General features: G+C 36.2%; 1 protein-coding gene across 4 annotated transcripts in view; it reads right to left on the bottom strand.

The window, feature by feature from the left end:
• The window catches only part of LOC111510484 (leucine zipper putative tumor suppressor 2 homolog), a 279299-nt gene that overhangs the window by 205244 nt on the left and 52873 nt on the right, over nt 1-21182 (bottom strand). The window contains exon 1 of one of the 4 annotated variants that reach the window (XM_074182921.1): nt 3630-3803. The exons of the other annotated variants lie outside the window; for them this stretch is intronic. The gene's annotated coding sequence lies outside the window, so the exon portion shown is untranslated. Of the gene's footprint in view, nt 1-3629; nt 3804-21182 lie in introns of those variants that run through there. 4 annotated transcript variants of the gene reach the window in all.

Here is a 21182-nt window from a genome sequence, read left to right as displayed (position 1 = left end):
ATTAAGTACCTATTAATAATTTTTGTAATGATATTCATCTGTTCTGTGGGCAGAGCTCGGACGAACGAGAATTTATTCAAATTCGCATTAGTTTGCAGAAACGTTATGTCGCAGGTACAGGATAAATGTGACAGGATTATTTTGTACTGGTTTATTTAAGCGGAATGAGGTAATTATGAACAATGATATTCTAATTAAATTACCATCAATGAATACCACTTGCTCCAATTGGAACCGAAAGACTTGTTATTGGATCAGTTAAATACTGCCAAATATTTGGTAATTCTAAATAGAGAATTGAATCTCATGAATTTGATGAAAAGTCATACTTTTATCATTTTGAGTTGATGAGAACATCATGAAAAAAAATACCTAAACAGAATCGAAAAAAAAAGTACTTCTTATTGACACCGAGTGCTAGGTTAGGTTAGGTAAGGTCCAAAGTGAGTTGGAGGCATGAAGTCAGAGGTCATTTCCAGAATGCTGTGACTTCCAGTGTCAACCAACAGTCTGTTGCACTCTGCATTAAATTGATTTGAACAATTGGCAATGTGCACAAGTCTATATGCAGTCCATCTAGCCTCTCTTTCCAGAAAAATGTAAAGAGGAGGTAGATCTAGAAGGATTTCCATGGCCGCTGACCAAGCAATTGCTCTATACCTGATCATTGGTCTGACAATCATCACATAAATCCAATGGATTTGTTTGGGACCTAAACCCCAAGTCCGGCCTCGAAAATTCCTACTTCAGAGCCCTTGGAGGGCTCAATCAATGCTTATCCAAGTCATCAGCCTAGTACCGAATCACGAATGTATGGTTATGACATCAAAACAAAAGTTCAATCGTCCCAATGGAGCAACACAGGAGAACCAAGACCAAGAAAGCACGCCAAGTTCGATCAAATGCCGAAGTTTTGTTTACTGTTTTCTGCGATTACCGTGGCGGAGTGCATCAGGATTTCCTGCCACATGGTCGTACGATCAATAAGGAGTATTACCTTGAAGTAATGCGCCGCTTGCGAGAAGCAATACGAAGAAACTGACGGTATTGTGAAAAAAAATTCATGGTATTTGCATCACGATTAATATACCTGGTCACTCGTCATTGCTTATTCGTAATTTTTTGGCCAAAAACAACACCGTGATCATGCCACCATACTCACAAGATTTGTCCCCCTGCGACTTTTTCCTGTTCCCAAGATTGAAAAAACTATGAAAGGACGGCGTTTTTGCGACGACTGAGGAGATAAAAACCAATTCGCTGAAAGAGCTTAAAACATACCAAAAAGTCGATATCAGAACTGCTTAGAGGATTGTAAAAAACGCTTGCCCAGGTGTATTATATCTAGCTACTTTGAAGGGAACAAAATAGAAATTAATGAATGAATGAATATTTTTTGAGAAAAATGAAAATTCACCTTATTTTTTTAAGAGACCTCGTATGTTCTATAATATTTTGGGATATTTTGCGACGTTTCTGAACGCTCCAGATTGTTCCCGAACATTCCACAACATTATAATAATAGTTGTTATAATTATTATTATAACTAGTCCAAAATGTATGTATCTACATATACATATACACTGATACACCTCGAAATGATATTCATTGCCTGATAGATTCTTTGACGTCTAATTAATTTACCGTAATCTCAAATTTGATATGTATGTGTATGTTGAGTTCAGAACCCTTTTTTGTAAATGTAATTTGTGAATTGTATTGGATAAAAATCAATTTCACTTTATATTAATAATTGTACTTTTATAATTTCACCTTTATATGCATGTATATATTTTACTTTTTTTTCTCCTTAATTTACATCTTTTGTATTCACCATATATCAGGAGTATCTTATTAACCATTCTCAAGCGCACTGGCTCTGCCTTAGCAGGAATCATTGTTTATTAGCACTGAAATTCTTTTTCTTAGCGAAATACCTTAAAATGTAAACATATTTTATATTTTACCTGTTTGTACTGCAATAAACATTATTATTATTTTTTTTCACGTAGTGTGCGCTGGAGAGGGCCTTTCCCCCGAAGCCCCGATACATTCGGAAGGGTGCGCCAGCATTATCAACCAATGACCACTCCCCACACCGTGGGGTAAGTGATCATTGGGTCCAAGAATCATGTGCCCTGAGCAAGCGCAGTGAGCCAAGAATGACAGCCTTCTGCATCTGTGCGGCTAAGATTTCTGCCTTAGTGCGGCAAGCCGGTAGGATTTTAAGATTCGAGAGTGGAGAGGACATCATTCCACCAAGGACTCCAATAATCAGAACAACCATCTTGACAGAGTGATCTGGATAGAGTCTGCGGAGTTCGAAGAGAAAATCTCGATATTTTATCCGAGAACCACATCAGGCTTATTAGCTTGCATGAGCCTGAGGGTGGGGAACGAATAGTTCCAATAAATTTGGCACTTCTCGTTCCCCACAACGGATTCAATATCCCCCGGAGCGTAGGGTAACACCGGTGTCTCGTCAATACCGTAAGAGTGCCGTAGATGGTAATATAGCACTCTTAGGGCCGCGTTATGTCGATGGATATAGGCCAAGACCGCATATGCTGGACAAGTGCATTAGGGTCTCGGGCGCATCGCGGCAGGCCCTGCACCTTGTGTCAGGAACCTCTATACCCATCACGCGACTGCGGTAGACTAAGGTGTTGAAGACACCATCCTGGCAAGCCATGATGAACCCCTCAGTTTCCGACTCCAGCCCACTCGACCTGAGAAAAGCAAAGGTCAGGCGCTTTGAAAAGCCAAGATCTTCAATGTTATTGAAAAAGACCCCATGCATTTGCTTATCCTTGTGTTTCCGCAGAAGTAAGGTAATCTCTGCGGCTTTTTTTCATTTTTATTTATTATTATTATTACATCTTACGTGATCTAAGATGTCATCAAGACCTCAAAATTTTATCGATAAATTCCTTTTTTATACAACTGTCATTAAAAGTGACATTTTTAATGGTTGTCACGATTAGTTTACAAAGTTGCGTGTTAAAAATATTTTCAACACTAGTGTTGAAAGTATTTTCAACACGACTTCTGTCGTACTGCTGATCCAAATTTTTTTGGTAACAATTCAATTGAAGCTCTTTTTGCAGCCCTATCAATTTCGTCAAGAATACACAATTCCTCACTATTGTTCTTCATTGTGCAAGACATTGAACACCAGCAAAAACTTTGAATGTGACTTTGAATAAAAGGCATAAGCTGTAAACAATAGATACTGTTTGTCGATAACCAGGTGTTCGACGTCACCTGACACGGCTACTTCACAGCAAATGTGATAACATGAAAATAGTTAACTAACAAGAAATGTCAAAATTTGTTTTTATAGAAATATTAAATGTATCTATTTCATTATGAAAACATGACAGTTGTACAAAAACTTTGTGAGATATTTGTGTTAAAAGTAAGTTTCATTTTGTTCGTGAAATTGCTCAACTCGCTACGCTCGTTTCGCAAACTTTTTCACTCACAAAATAAAACCTTACTGCAGTTTGGTTGGTTCGCCATCAATTTTTTCATTATTCAATCAGTTTGAAGAAAACAATCAATAGTATTTGATTGAAATCATAGTTTTGAACAGCTGATTTGAATCGTCTCAATCCTAATATACTCACTGCGTGCTTTGCCCCGAAGAGATAAAAAATAACGTTCCTGAACATGTCACCTCTAAATATAACACCAGCTTTTCCTTTCAACCGTCTCATTGTCGCATTTCTATCATCCTGAACGATTAAATCAAAATAGCCTGGAATTATTTTAAACGGTGAAAGTCAAACATATATATACCCACTAAACCCACACCGCGAGCATTGTAATGAGTTTTTTTGGGCATCAACATCAGCCATCAACTATATGCCACCTTTAATTTTTACAGTGATAACCCGGAACTTCTTGAATATTTTTTATAATTAAGTCAACACAATGCGACCCACGCTTACAGAAAGTAATTTCGTGCGATGTCAAAGATATAGCAGCAGAGGCGTGCAATTTAATTTATGAATTTGGTGGCGAAATAGTGTTCAATACTTCTCGTTTCTTCTGAAACATGATCAATCCATTATCACGAGTAAAAGCTACTTCCATCGATTTTTAGGAGATGAAAGTATTTATGTATTTATGAACTGTCAATCAGAGGACTACCTATATAGGGGAAAATAGAACCACTCGGAGATAAGTGCCCTCCGTTGTTAGAGGGAAGGTGTTCCTTTGCATTTGTTATATAATTTTCACTGGGAAAGGGGGGTTTTATTACAGTGCTCACACTTCCAATTTGGTGGCTTATTACCAATGTAGGAGGATCTACACTGCAATTATAAGACCTATGTTAACGTACGGAGCCATTGCATGGGGACCGAAAGTTCTACAAGCAACGACCTTCCAAAAATTATATCAAATACAGTGACTGGCTTGTTTGAACATTACAGAAGCCATGAGAACAACACCAACGGCGGCAATGAAATTAATTACTGGTCTGAGGACCTGTACGTTAAGGAGGTTGCGTTAATGGCCATGTTACAAGCCATTGGCGAGAAGCGCTTACTGCGCAACCTCTGCTGCAGGCAGCCAGTGATGCAATTGAAGCCAGGTTTGTGAGTAATAGAACCTACAAAATACAAATGAAACAGAACACAAAGTCAGATGCAAAGAAAGCTCAGGATGTGGTATTTACTCCAGATGACTAAGCCTAAGGATTAAGTGGAGAATGGGCAGAACAGACAACATGATACCTCAGGGTTAGTATAGTTCAAGTAAATGATATAGTGCCCCCTACCTTCCAGCAGTTCCCCTTTAATAAAATAGTTAGGGAGCTAACTAATTTTGTTATGCAATAATCATTTCAGATTATATATATATATATATATATATATATATATATATATATATATATATATATATATATACAAATATGAAAGTTATTGAGTGTCTTGATATAGAAACAGAAGGTAATATCGGACATAGCACTCATGAAAGTGGCAAACCATAGACACGTGTTTCGGGCTTTTGGCCCATCATCAGTATGGTGCAGCCAAGTGTAAGGATGGGCAACACTTGGTTACCAAAAGATAGAAATACAAATGCACGGAGCCACCAACAGGAGCCAAGCGCACATTTGTGGTTTCAGTTGCTAGATCTTGTGTTTACAAGAAAACTATCAAAATCACCTGCGTGACATCTGGGTCCAGGCTGCACCATACTGATGATGGGCCAAAAGCTCGAAACACGTGTCTATGGTTTGCCACTTTCATGAGTGCTATGTCCGATATTAGCTTCTGTTTCTATATCAAGACACTCAATAACTTTCACATTTGTATAATTTCCTGGACCCGGATGTCACGCAGGTAGCTATAGCTGCCTATATATATATATATATATATAGGCATATATATATATATATACGGTGTATATATATATATATATATATATATATATATATATATATATATATACACCGTATATATATATATACACCGTAACTCCTGCGGGTTACGGTGGACAGTCGAGTAAACCCACTCACTTGTGAACTAACCTATAAAATTACTTTTTTAATCCTTTTCTGCCAGTCTTCTTCGGTAATATTAGATACTTCTTTTTTACATAGTTCTATCACCTTCTTATCAAATTTTGGAAAATTGTTTTTACGCTTTGTTTCAATTTTTCCCTAATCAACTCGATGGGATTGAAAACACAAAAATACGTGGGAAGTCTCAATATGGTTTGTCCATACTTTTCAGCAACACTCTCAAGGGCATACACTTTTTTAAATGTTTTTGTCTGTAAAACTTCAAGTAGTTGGTTTTTGGTATAGTTATCTTCAAAATACAAATTGTTATCCATTAAAAAACTTCGTATTTTATCTTTCCTCGAATTTTTATTCGGTACTTTGATGAGCTGTTGCGAATGATAGGAAGCGTTGTCAAGAACTATTACACTATTCGCATCCAAATTTGAGATCAATGTGTTTTCAAACCATTCCTCAAAAATATTAGCTTCCATGTTTTTGTGATAGTCAACATTGCAGGCATCAAGTTTTTTTCCACATAAAAATCAAAGATTTCGGAACCCATCTTTTACTTCCTCCGCAATGCACAATGATTAGTCGCGATCCTTTATTTGCAGACATGTTAGGCGTACACATTATCGAACCATCAGTCCACCCTTTCGTAACTGTGTAGTGAGTTTCATACCAAGTTTCGTCCAAACAGAAAATTTGCCGATATTCTTGTCCATATTTAGTCATTTGTTCTAAGTATTTGTTACGCAATTCCACTATTCTTCTGCTTTCCATGTTTACTTGACGTTTTTTTATCATTTTAAATCTAAATCCTAGTTGCTTTGCCCAATTCTGAAGGATTTTGTCACAGCAGCTCACGTTATGGCCGGAAGTATTCAATTTCTTCCTTATGATTTCAATTGTAGGAATCTCTTTGCTTTTTTAACGGTGTTAATTGTTATTTTTTAATGATTTTATTAGAGGGACATCTAAAGGTTTTGGTAATCCCGCATCAAATCCCGTCTTGCGTTCATAAGGTTTATTTTTGACTATTTTACGTACAGTTGAGAAAGAAGTCTCTGTCAAATCTGATGTTGCTTGTAATAGTTTGTTTCCTTCGAAACCAAACTTGAGATGTAGATTCTTACATACATTGAAACATACTCTCTGTGTTTCAATATTCGAATGCATCCGAATCTTATTCACTGGTATCTCTTTTTCGCATTCTTTACTAGCGCTATTGGAATCACTACACAGGAAAAAGTCTGCGGTGTTATCACACTCGTTATTACTATTAGTACTTGTCCAAGGACGCCACATTTTAAACAAATAACAAAAATTTCAATTAATTATAACTTCACCAATATCGAATTTCAACACTCAAATCGCGATCAGTTCCTGAACTGAACATTGACAACAGGACTCTTCTAACCATCCTCACATTCTATTGGTCACCGAAACATAACTTCAGCCAATCATAAAACTCGGTTAGTAAAAATTATCCAATACGATCCGTTAATTCTTCGGTCCACGTGGACTAATTCGTAGCGACATTATTTCTTTGTACTGGTTTTTTCGGCCTTCGACTTTGCCGAAAGCTTTAACATACTAGTTCTTCCTTCAGCTTGTCAAGTAATGATGCGTAGTATGCTCCTGTAACGGTTTTTCCTTTTCAAAGATATAATTGATTAAAATGATTCAATGACTATCCCAAAAAAACAATCGTCATCACTATCCTTTGCTTTTTTTAGAATCGGTTCCACCTTTGCAGTCCACTGTTTGGACTGTTTGTTCCGGTCGTATAAAGGTGTATCCAAGTTTCATCTACAGTAATTCGGCGCCAAAACTCGGATTTATTGCGCCTAAACTGCGTCAAAAGAGCGTTTGAAATTTGTTTGAAGGTGATTGACAATATTTCGTGATGAATTTCACTAGTTCGGACTTCCATTGTCTATTATATAAAATGATTTGAAATCCCTGAAACAAGTAAAAAAGAATAATTAAAAAAGAATAGTTGAAAATAACAATTATATTAAGCAACAATAAACCTGAAATGAAATGATAGTAAAATAACCTACAAGTAAAAATATAATAATTGAATAAATAAAAATTAAAGGAATGCAAAAAAGAAAATAATAAAAAAATAAAAAAGTGTAGAGATTCCAAGTCACGTTAGTTCACGACGTTTCGATTGTTGGTATCTACAATCGTCTTCGGGTGATGACTGGACTGATTCCTCCGAGAGATGACTATTTTATAGGTCGTTGAAATACTTTCACTTTCTCTACTTTCCATTTTCCGCTTCACTGATTTCGTGAGAGATGACCGATTGGGCGGGAGTTGGTCATTTCTCGTTTGATGATGGGTTTCCATATGTTTCGTATATCTACGCTGGCCTGGCTGAATACGTTGTTAGACAACATGTATGCGGCTTCCTTAAATTTTCTCCTGAACCAATGTTCCTCTCTGTGCAAGATCTCAGCTTGGGACCACTCGATGTTGTGTTGATGGGTCCAAACATGGTCTGCTATTCCTGATTTGCTGGTTTCTCCTCGCTGTGTGTGCTTCTTGTGCTCGGCAATGCGAATATTCAATGGCCTCTTAGTTTCACCAATATAGGATTTTCCGCACTCACAGGGTATCCGGTAAATGCAATTCTTGGAATCGCAGTCCGCGTTTGGGGGCCTGGTTTTCGTGAGGCTGCTACGGATAGTGTTACCGGATCTGAAACAGGTTCTAATGTTGTACTTGGAACCAATTCTTCTTATCCTCTCCGATAATCCTCTGATGTAGGGAAGTGCAAGCACTGGTTGTGACGGCTTCTCTTCCTTGCGAGGCTCCTGCTGTCTTTTGGCCAAAGTCTTTTCTACCATCGCTTTGGAGTATCCATTCCGCTGAAGATCACTTTTGATGATGTCTAGTTCCTTCTCGAGACCTTCCTTTGTATTACAAAGCCCAAAAGCACGGTCTAATAGAGTCTTGATGATTCCTCTTTTTGTCGATTGATGGTGGTTGGATTCGTGGTTCAGATACTGTCCCGTATGAGTGGGTTTTCGGTATACAGATGTTTCCCACTTAGTGTCGGTCCTCTTCACCAAAACGTCTAAGAATGGCAATTCATTGTGGATTTCCTTCTCCATTGTGAAAGTGATGGAAGGTCTCACGCTGTTGATGTGTTTCAGAAAGGCGTCTAGTTCAGTATTCCCATGGTTCCATATTATGAAGGTGTCGTCAACATATCTCAACCAGACTCGAGGTTTCTTGTGGGCTTCTTCAATGGCCAGAGTTTCAAACCACTCCATATATATGTTGGCTATGACTGGTGAAAGTGGCGATCCCATTGGCAGTCCCTCATCTTGTGTAAAGAATTCGTCCTTCAGTTGGAAATAACAGTTTCGCACACAGCATCCTAGTAATTCCATAATTACTTCTATAGGTAGATTCGTTCTCTCTTTCAGGTTCCCGTCTTCGGATAGCTTTCTCTGTATGATTTGGAGTGCTTCTTCGACCGGAACGTTGGTGTAAAGGCTTTCCACGTCGAAACTAATTAGTTGATCTTCCTGTGTGACTTCAATTGACCCTAGTAGTTCGACAAGTAGTTACTTGTTTCAGGGATTTCAAATCATTTTATATAATAGACAATGGAAGTCCGAACTAGTGAAATTCAGCGTTTGAAATGTTCATTCGAAACGTTTCTGGTCTAAAGTGAGCAAACGCGGCACCCAATGCGCAAACAGCTTTCTCATGCCTGAATGTTGATTTAATATGTGACAAAAACGTTTTTTTGACATGTTCATAACCTGTACTATCTCTGTTACCTTAATTAGGCGGAAACGTCCTGACCGTTCATCGTCTCCTGAGCTCTTACGGCCACGTTTAAATCCAGCTGCCCAAAATGTCACTGTGGTAAATGATGGTACAGAATCCCCATACACAGAATCCAACTCATCTTTTATTTGCGTAGGCGTATTGCCTATCAAAAACAGATACAGATCAATATTCAATTTTCTCCATTTTCATAAGCTAATACTGTTAACAGTTTTTATAAACATTTGCCTGAATTTTTTATTTTCTCAAACTCACTTGAATCCTTAGACTATTCAACTATTCAACTGCTAAGGAAATACAAGGATTTCACTTTTTAAGGTGCCATCCCAAACACTTAATTGATTAAAAGATTGTATTCAGATTATTTAAGATTTCGAGTTTATTAGGAATTTTTTTGTTGCTAAATTTTCCAAAAATATAATATCAATACAAAAAGTATTTATTTACATTTTCATCGCAAACAGAATAACCTCAAATTAAATAATCCTGATTATAGCGAACTTTTGTTATTCATACTCAATTACTAATACTCATTCAATATTCAAGAGCTCGAACAAGGATCTATTAGTATCGCAAGTAATGGAACAAAACCATAAAGTGCAATCGATATTTTGATTTATTTTATTACCAATAAATAATACAATAACAAGCTCCACTTATAAGGTGAACATTGTGGGCAGGGTATGAATCTACTAAATGTCGATATTTTAATATAATACAAATAACTATTAGATAATAAAACATGCATAATTTCCAAATGAAAGTGTTCAAACGACTTCACTTCCATATGAATTTTTAAATAATCAAACTATTATTCTTCGAGGGGATTTTAAATTTTTTTAAAGGTAATACAATCCCGAAAAAAGGGTTTGAGGCCAAGATCCAATTTCCCTCCGATTATTTATAGAGTTGTATGTAATTAAATATGATAATATAGAATTTATAAATCATAGATTGAACCGATATTTAAAAAATAAAATTTTATTTGAGCATCAATATGGATTTCATTGGTTCATAGAGTTTCATTTGCATTCTTTGTTTCTATAATATGTGCAATACTATTTTAACTACAATATAGTATATTGTAAAGTTCAAATGGTACTGATTATTGTATAAAAATACGAAATGGATTTTGCAATATTGCCATATTACTGAGTTTTATTTATATTCTCTATTTCTATTATATGTGTAATACTTTTTGTGAATGGAATAATCATAATTATATTATTATTATTAGGTTGTTTCAAAAGTGTTATCCGTTTTTATGGGATCGAAATAATCATCATCATTTGAATCAGTGCACAGAACAATTGATTCCATCATCATGAAAATTGTGTGCTCGGGATTCGAAGAAGAGGACGAAGGCCGTTTCTGCCTATTCCTGATTGGCGAAGGTTTTACCGGTGAGAAATTTATCGAAGTGCTTGAATAAATAGTAGCTCACCTGTCCTTTTATATAAACATTGTTTCTTATGAAACAATGTTATTTATTAATAACAGACGCCACTGTCTCGATATTCAGATCAAAAAACCCAAGATCAAGTACGTGGGCCATTGTCCCAATTTCGACCTTGGAAAATGCAGAATGACCTTCCATTTCGATTGTAATGTCGCGGTCGGTTATATGGTTATTTTATAACAGAACGAAAACGTGTAATTTAAAATAATATCCGTAGCTACTAAAATTCAAACCGAAGACCACCGAAATTCAAGTGAACATTTTTATAGTCAGTTACCAAATTTAATTCATGAAAAAAATAGAACTATTTGAATTTCATATCAATGAAAAGTCTCCCAATAAGTTTTTGCCGGTATGTACCACAAAGTATAATACTCGGTTCACTTCCATTCATGATTTATGTGAATGGTATAGTGATAAACTAATAATATTGAGGATAGGTGAGAGATCAACAAATTAAGCAATATCGCAACTAAGAATTATTAAGAATAAAAGCTGTATGTAACCCACATAAGTTGAAATAACTATTTATTGAAATAACTCTATCTTACGCTGATTGATTTCCAACTGAAATGCGGAATTGATTTCTAGAGATTGCAATCGGTATTCCCAAAAACGGAATAGAAGGACTAGAAAGAAGAAAGAACTAATTTGAAACAAATATCTTGGTAAAAATTGTCCAGATCTGGAAAAATCTTCGAAAGAATGTCTGCAAAAAAATCGGTGAGAGAGATTTTGACTCGCAGAAAACTCAAGATCCATCAAGAAGGGAAGTCGTTCTGTAAATGAATCATCAAAGGTATTGAATGAAAATTGATTATACCAATAATTCTTGATGCTATAATTCCTTCTCAACAAATGTTGAAACATTTCAGTCATGAGTTTCTCTAATTTGACTAGATAGTTGCAAAGCATAGATAATACAATATTGCTATGATACTTAATCACAAAATTTACCATCTACCAGTAAGATTTAAGTCTGATTTATTATATTTCATACTTTTTATCGTTTTATGTACTTCACTAAGAGGATTATTCTTCCCTACAAGAAAGTTGCAATACTTTCTTATTTACCAATCTTTTGGTATTACAGTATTTTATATCGAGGCATACTTTTGGAAATCAATAACCTGAGTTCTTCCACAATGATTAGTCAGAGAAAAGTGATGCCTAGTTCTTCTAAGCATTAGTTTTCTTCTAGGATTTACAACTTTTTGTTACAGACGTAGATGTGCATTGGCAGCTGAGATATACCAGCGAGGCTACTCGTGAGGAACTATTTTTCAAAAAAGCTGGGAATACATAAATTATCTTCATTTTTGTCCTTCTCAAAAATGGACGATGCGGAGAACATGGAAAGTACAGGCATCTTATACTTAACTTAGAGTGAAATCCCATTACTCACAAGAGGTGATTTCAGTGAAAAAACTCTGTCCATAGCAAATATCAGCACGTAGTAAGACAGCTCTGGTGACAGTCAGAGGAGAACAAAGTTGTTCCCATAAATACACTTTTCGATCTGATCTTACTCTACTATTGAGGAGTAGTAAAGTGAAATCGGAAGAAGTTACGTCAATTAGGCGGGAAGGCCTGAGAAATTATTCATTTCCATAGAAGTTTTCATTTTAAATTGTTTGTTCTACGGCTATACTTTCCACGACAGCAAGGAGGTCATGTAGAGTCTACACAACAGAATCATCCTGGGTGGAGTATGTTACCTTACCAGGTATAAGCATTCCTCTTCGTTACATGGTACGCCACTATGATAGAGAAGGAATTATAGTACTTTTTTAAAGACAAGTAACCGATGAGTTTGTCTTGGTTTGCGTCACTGAATGGAGTAACTACAATCTACAACTCTGTCACTGACTTGAAACACGTTCAACAAAAAATTCATAGCAAGCCACAGACACATTTCACTCCTGCGGCTACATAAGTAAATAGGCGGGTTGACTGTCCTTGTTCATCTTTCACTGCCTGAACCACTGTGCATGCTGTTTTTGGCGAGTGCATTGGTTTGGGATGTGGAGGTTGAGCAAACCAGCCATCGGATGCCTGCTTCCACGTAGCCCCGCTGGATACATGAATGACAGAATCACTTGTGGTTCTGTTATTCCCTAACTGAATGGCATCCCAACGATGGCTTAATCCTAAGGTGTGTGTATCCGTGCCGAGAGGATAAATGACACTGAGCTTATCAGCTGTCTCTATGGAACCTTAGAGATACCAGGCGCTCTCTCGTCGTAGCATCGCCTTGTCACGGTAATGAATGAAACAGCAGAGCGTATACTTTGTGCCTTTCCAGGTTTTTAGAGTTCGGCAGAGCTGTACTTTTAACATCTGACCTGAAAGACCACTCACCATACAAACTAATCGACTTCGTTAAGAAGCTGGGTTTATTTGGTCGAGTGTGAATAGCTGTGAGCCACAATAAATACTTGCGGGTTGCGGTGGAGGGTCGAATAGACCCATTCACTTTGGACCTAACCTAACCTACATAAATATAAGTAGTCATAGGAATTTCTTCAACAAGACTGGAGCACCTAACTGATTTTCTCAGATCGATAGTTGAGATTTATCGTGGCATATCAGAATGATGTCTTCAACACGTGGATCTACCATAGTCGCGTGAAGGGTATAAATGTTCCTGATACCAGATGCAGATCCTGCCGCGGTACATCTGAGACTTTTATGCATTTTTGGTCGGCATACCCAACGTATACGGTCTTCAGCCTAAATCCAACTGTTTTGTGGGATTTTACAAGTACTCTATTTTAAGCACCCTTTGGTACTTGCACGATATTCATGAGACAGTGGTGATGTCGTTTTCCCTGGGGAATAAGAAGTCTGGGACATAGGAAGTCTCGAATTTATTGGAATATTTATTCTCCGCAGTTATGAGGTCTCCTCGACCATAACTAGCTCTGGGTGAGACGTATATTGTCTGAAACTATGAGGAAGAATAGGTGAATTATCGATATTTTTTCTTCGAACTGCACAAACCCTGTAAAGACAGCTCTGTGGAAATGGTTGTTGCGATCATTGAAGTTCTTGGTGAAATCTCTTATACTTCAAGATCATACCGGTTTTCCGTACAGTGGCAGAAATCCTGGCTGTATAAACGAGGAGGTTGGCGTTCTTGTCTCATTACGTCTCATCAGGGCACATGAAACTCGTAGTCAATGATTACGGTATGGGAAGTTGTTATTGGTTATTGATGAAATATATATGTCTTCTTAGAGCCAAAAGCCAGGATTAAATTCCTATCTGAGGAAAGGATTCACTTCTCCGAAATTGAAGAGATTTGAGAGTTTGACTAGAAGATGATTGATGACACCTAGATAACTTTGAGTGCTTCAAGTTGCCAATCCAGTGTAACGAATTGTTCTGGTAAGGAGAAAGGAATATAGATTAAATCGTAAACTTGTTTGGTTCACTTATCTCGATGTGACTGTTTACTTTCTCAAGTCAATTTCCTTGCATTTAATAGCTTGCAAGATGAGTCAAATGACGAATCGTTCCGGTGTAACCTCGGCATGACCTGCAGTAATAACAAAAAAGTAGAAACGGCGTTTCATTACCCAGCAGAAAAACCCACAATAAAACTAATCTGTTTCGTGCATCTAGCGGAGAACACATTTTTGCAGATCCATCTATACGGATTTTTTCGTTGCGTGACTAGAACAGTTGGTATAATTACCAGTTGTAAATTCTACGAGTTTTTATTGCCGCATAAAAATTATATAAAATAATTGAGTTATGTAAATGCCAAGTGAATCAACGGCCTCATTCGAAATCCATGTTAGCGTTGATAGCTGTATAGTGGTGTGGAAATTCTACGTGAATTGTCTGCTAACGTTTTTATGCTTGGGACTTGTTGGACGGCGCAATATTTACATACAAATAGACCTGCATAACAGAAGCGAGTCTCTGATCAGAGAGAACCAATCCAAAGTGAACAATTCGCTTATTAAGAAGATAAATCTACAATAACTGTTTGCTATTATCTAGTTAACAATACAAAAGACAATCATCAAAGCTCTGTAAGGAAATCTATAAAGGTCACTATATGTATATTGTGTTCGGGTTCTTAAGAAATAACCACTACCACTCATTTCCTTCAATATTTTTCCTGCTGTCATATTTAAGTGATGAAATAAAAGAACTCACTGATATGCATAATAGTTAGTGACCATTCATTTAAGAGATGTTGGTCTGTAATTTTTTTATAAAAGCGCCGAGAAAACAAGTTTCTCAATTTCGATTTTTCAAAGTTGTCAGTTTACACAACGACAAAAATTGAAATATTTAAACCACTTTACAAAAATGGACATAAAGAAACAATACTTAACTATAGGCCACTTACACTTATATCTTGTATCGCCAGAGTCATCAAAAAAAATTATAAAAAACAGAATTGATAGCTTCTTGAAGAAAAAATTCAATATCTGATAGCCAGTGGTCGCCAACCTGTCGATCGCGAGCTACCGGTAGCTCGCGGAGGCAATTCTGGTAGCTCTCACAACGATTTTAATTTAAAAAATATAAACTGCAAAAATCAGAGAAGCTTCCGAAAATTCCACAAAAAAATCTAATTGTCATAATATTAAACATAAGCGGCAACGTTGTGGTGAGCGATCTGCCGCTAACGCCATCAAGCTAGAATCGGCTAGAACCGACCAGCCGGACCAGCGCGTTAGTGTTCGAGAACGATATGGATTGCTTTGAACGGGATAAATACGCACGGCGCGGTGACATTGCGCTTAGTTTAAAACTGAACGCGTAACCAACGACCAGCGGTTGGGTTAGTAGAGAACAACAAAAATAATACTATGGCAAGCAGTTGTAAGAAGGTAAAGACATACCACGTCCAGCGGTTGGGTTAGTAGAGAACAACAAAAATAATATTATGGTAAGCAGTTGTAAGAAGGTAAAGACATACCACTTTCATTCGGAATGGGAAGAACAATACTTTTTTACAGAAGTTAAAGATAAAAATGTGATGTCGTTGATGTCGTTGACACTGCCCAGATGGCCGTGTTCGTCAGGATGGTTTTTAGTGATTTTACCATTAAAGAAGATATTTTGAAGTTCATTCCACTGACAGGACACACTACTGGACATGCGTTGTTTTCTCATTTAAAAAATATTATTTCTTCCGAAAAAATTCCAATACCGAAAATGATAGGCTTGACAACCGATGGCGCTCCAGCTATGGTGGGTTGTGATAAGGGTCTGGTGACGTTATGTCGTAAAGATGAAACTTTTCCGCAATTTCTCTGTTACCACTGCATTATCCATTAGCAAGCATTATGTGGAAATTTCCTGAAACTAAACAACGTTATGAAACTGGTGGTAAAAATTGTGAACAAGATTAGAGCTCAAGCGTTACAAAGAAGATAATTCAGAACCTTGGCCTGTGAAGTTGACTGTCAATACGGGGACCTACTCCTTCACTCTGAAGTCCGATGGTTAAGTAGAGGACGGGTGCTGAAACGTTTTAATGATGTCCTATCTGGCATAGTTCAATTTTTCAAACAACGCGATGAACCGACTCCGGAACTAGAAAATTCAATCTGACTTAGAGATTTTGGTTTTCTCGTGGACATTACAGAGAAATTGAACGAACTTAATTTACAGCTTCAGGGGAGAGACAGAGAAATAGCGGAAATGATTTCTGATATAAAAGCATTTATCAAAAAGCTGGAGTTTTGGGAACAAAACCTAATTAACAGCGATTCCAAGCATTTTCCTATTCTTTCAGAAAAAATATCTCGAAATCCATTAGAACCCTATGACAACAAATATCATGTAGAAATAATTTCTACTCTGAAGAATAACTTCAAAAATCGTTTTAAGGATTTCAATGAAATGACTTTAGTAGCGCAGTTTGTTGTTTCACCCTTTATGGAAATTGATATCCAACAGTTTGCAACTTGTGTTATGCAGAACTTTGGCGAAGACATCGCTGCAACAGAAATGGAAGTCATTGAGTTTCAAAATGATTTAGCCTTAAAATCGTTAGTCTCAAGTTCTGAATGTATCTGGCCTATTGTGAATAAAGACAAATATTCAGTTCTATGCCGTGTTGCCTTCAAAGTGAAAGCATTATTCAGTTCAACCTATTTGTGTGAATCTTCTTTTTCCAATATGAAGTTTATTAAGAACAAATATCGCAGTCGACTTACATATGAACATTTGGATAATCGTATTCGAATGGCTGCATCAAATTATACTGCACACATTAAAAAAATTATCGATGAGTCTGAGTGTCAGCCTTCTCATTGAACGTACTTTTTCATTATTCAATGTTTATGAACTATCTTTGAATCATACGTGACATGCCGTTGGGGCTAGATAAAAGTTTGTGTTTATTTTTCAAACACCTTCGTTTGATAGGTAGGAATGTAGCTATGAACAAGTACGTACTAGTAATATTAGTTATTTTGTTATTGGTTTATTATTAGTACCTATGTATTATGTATTACCAGTTAAATAGTAAAATAAATACATATAATGATAAATTAACTGTGGATTATTTCATTTACGTTGCGTTACGTGGCTTCCGTGTGGGTAGCTCGCTGTTTATTCCAAAATTAACAAAGTAGCTCAACACATTGAAGAGGTTGGCGACCACTGTGATAGACAATATGTCTTTCAATCAGGCAAAGTACCCAAGACGCTATAGTTCAAGTTACAAAAATTAAATACGGAAATTTAGACGATAGTAAACCAACTTTCGATACCTTCGTCGACTTAGTCGACCTAGAAGCCTTCGCTGCAATAGTTCAGACAAAGTTCACACTGGCCGAGTTGAAAATTGGTTTAGCAAAAATAATTATTATATAAGTAAATAGACTTAAACTGAATAATCAAACTAAACTTTATTCCACTTTAAATACAACAAACACTTCAACTAAACTTCAACTATTATTTGAATGTCTATTGCCTTACTAAATCACTTCGCGTACCGCACTGTAACGTCCACTTGACTGTCTCGATATCCTCGTGATTAGCCTTTGAATATCGTAATCGAATGCCGTAGAAATTTCGCTGAAGTTCCGTCGAAGTCGGTATCATTATTCTCGCTGCTTCTAGAGTGGTGGGGAATCATCGTACATTCGCGCGCTCTCAGCTACGTCACGTTTGGTTTATGGTTACCAGTGGCGGCCGGCTTTATTTCCTTTCGGGCATGATTTACAACAATACAGAAATTCAAAAAATAATAGAATCGAAAATCATTAATGTTTTGACATGGGTACCTAATAATAATTGGAAAGTTTAGATACTTAGAATTGCCAAATGACGGCTTTTAAAAGTAATCTATTTAAATTTCAATTTAGAAATTTTTTCTTATGGTTTTGAATTTCAATAAATAAGTATTGGATCTCCAGAAAATGTTTTTTCTGTTTTTTAAATATTATGTAAAATCAATTAAAATAGTTGCGATTACAATATATTCGATAAAAAAGTGCATATATTTTACTGTTAATGAAAATATTATGAGCGACTAGAAACACTTTTTGAACAACCAATTGTAATGTTAATGAAAAAAAGTTTTAGAAATGTTTTACAACTGCTAATAAAAATAATAATAATTCAACCAAACTAATTACCTTGTAGATAGAAAACAAGTCGAACTGACTACTTCACTGAACTATAAATTGACAACGTTTCAAAAATAAACCTGAAATAAACTAACTCTTTTAACAGTAAAATTAAATGAACTCAATTAATGAATGAATAATAATAAAATGTATTTTCTCAAAAAACATGCAATGTTTATATGTATATGTATACACATATACATATATACATGTTTGAGTATGATTATAAACATGAACATAAATGCACTCATCAGATAATAATTCTATTCAAACAATAAATAGTTTGTCAAACTAATCAGGAATTTTCGTTTATTAAATTTTTTGAAGCATTTGGTAGCTCATTGTAAAACTTAATATTTTTATAATAAATCGAATTTTCCTTTTTTTTTTCTAATTTTTATTAATTTTAGATTGCCTGAATAGCTTGTCGAATGATTATTTTTGGTCACCATTGATTTTGAAAGTCAAATTTGAATGTAAGGATGACAAATCTAATAGTTTTTTTGGTTTCAGTTGTTTTTTTTCTTAAATTTTTTAATTGCTTTCAATAAGGAAATTGTTGCCATTTTCCTCACAATTTGACTGTACTATATATACGAGTAACTTTGGATCCGTATAGACGTGCGCCAAGTCGTTCTTCAACCGTACACTGTCCCTAATCAAATTTATTGTTTTTAATACGCTTATTAGAGGAGTGTTTGAACGATGACTTCGACAATTGAGGAACTAGTCAAACGTCACACCCATGCTCAATTCCTAAAGAAATGGGATGGAATCAAAGGATGCAATGTTGCCAGGATCACTCTGGGCGACCCTGGGAAGCTGGTGCCGAAGAAATATCTGGCGATGACCAGAAAAATCTACGATTAACAGTAAGATTTCTGACTGGCCACTGTCAACTAAGGAATCGCCTCCACAATATGGGGCTAGTGGACACACCTCTAAGCAGGATGTGTGAACAGGAAGATGAGACTGTCATGCATGTCCTGTGCGACTGTCCTGAGTGATCGTCAATAAGAGAGTGTGTTTGGCGAGTCTTGGCCTACACCTGCCGATATAAAGGAGATGTCTCCCAGAGACCTGTCCACCTTCCTGGAAAGGACAGGATGGACGATGACCCAGGAGGGTCATCGGAGGATGTACAATGGGTCACATGGGGCCTAAGTGCTGTGGAGCTACACTCACCCTCCCTACTACTCTACAGATACAGATGGGAGGTAGATTAATATGTTTTATCAGAATGACTGATTTAGGAAAACCAGCTGTGCAAGGGAGTGTTACACTTTTCAACAAGATGAAGCATACCTTACTATCCAATGCAGGTTCCTAAACTAGAGTGATATACAAGATGAAGAAATGATCCTCTCAAAACCGATTAGTGAAAAATCGTCTGATGTAGTTCAGATATTCTGATAGGTCGTAGGAAAAGGAAACCATTTGAAGTAAACGTTACCCCCCGCTGCAGAACTTTACGACAGACAGGCACATGAGTGAAAATTCAGATTTTTTGCAGATGTACTATTTGAACCATAAACTTTGAAATAATAAAATAAAAAAAATTGTTAAATGAGCCCATTCTGGATTTGATTTTTTATTTTCTTCATTTCTTAAAAGTACTGACTTAATGTGAATGATAATTTTTTCCACAAAATTCATTATGTTCTATAAAAATATTATTCAGATTATCCAGATTCTTCAGTATTTCCGAGATATTTGTTTTTTTCTAAACTCTGTCGAAGTTTTTTTCGTGTTTGTTGGCCTGTTCTGCAAGGTCAATGCCTAAAGTTTCGTCTGCAACCGCGGTAGATATTATGAAATGCCATGAGGTAGTGGAGGCAGTGCTCTTTTTGTGTCCTCACAGAGTATATTACATTGTTCATGAAAAAAGTTATATGTGCTGTGAGAAAAACTAGGACACTGCCACTGCTGCTTCATCGTCTTTGGTAATATCTACCGCTGTTGTAAATGAAACGTCAGGTACAAAAACCTTAACCTTTGGCTATCAAATCCAGCCATAAAAGTTTACATGATTTGATTATATCCTTAACTATAGGGGGTGTGGAAAACACTACCAAATATGAACAAAATTATTTCCTATTTAATTTTCGATTTGTGATAAAATCAATAGCAGTACGGGTACTTGAAAAACACAGTATTGAAATATATCCTTCTGTAATGAAATGGACTCGTTTATCGTGTTTTTGTATTTTCCCATATTTGGAAAAAAGTTAAAATGTTAGAGGGTTGATGCTTTTCAAATTGATACCCTGTATAATAAAGAAGTTTTTCTGAGAGATATCAGAAGAAACGGAACAATAATGTGATTCTGAGAGTAATCAGTTGTTGAATCAACTTTGCCAATTATTCACAAAAAAGCAATCACGACAAAGTTGTAACCGTTTTGTGGCTGATTGAAATTCTCTCCGCAATACCGAGTTTGTATGAATAATACATTCTTATAATGATCTTCACTGTACTTCTGATTCATCTCGAACCGATATATTGGTTTTGGTTACTTCAGTCATTTTTGTTGTTAATCAAAGTGATGGATAATGCGATTGGTTATTTATTACCGGCTTTTCAATTTGTTGGGTTTTTGTCTTGGACGTTTTGATGAAATGCCACAGACAGACAATGCTGAAAACAAAGAAGAATAAATTGATTTATTTCGGAGTTGATCGATGATTCATCACATTTTTTATTGAAAGATTTGAATAATTCAGTCCAATTAGTTGGATGTGTTTGGAATATTCATTCGTTACTGGAATTATACGGATTTAAT

Source organism: Leptinotarsa decemlineata, unplaced genomic scaffold (genome assembly GCF_025532065.1).
Source record: "Leptinotarsa decemlineata unplaced genomic scaffold, Ldec_3_MD MMD2_tig00026330_RagTag_RagTag, whole genome shotgun sequence".
Taxonomy (NCBI): domain Eukaryota; kingdom Metazoa; phylum Arthropoda; class Insecta; order Coleoptera; family Chrysomelidae; genus Leptinotarsa; species Leptinotarsa decemlineata.
This window is presented reverse-complemented; position numbering and strand designations above follow the sequence as displayed.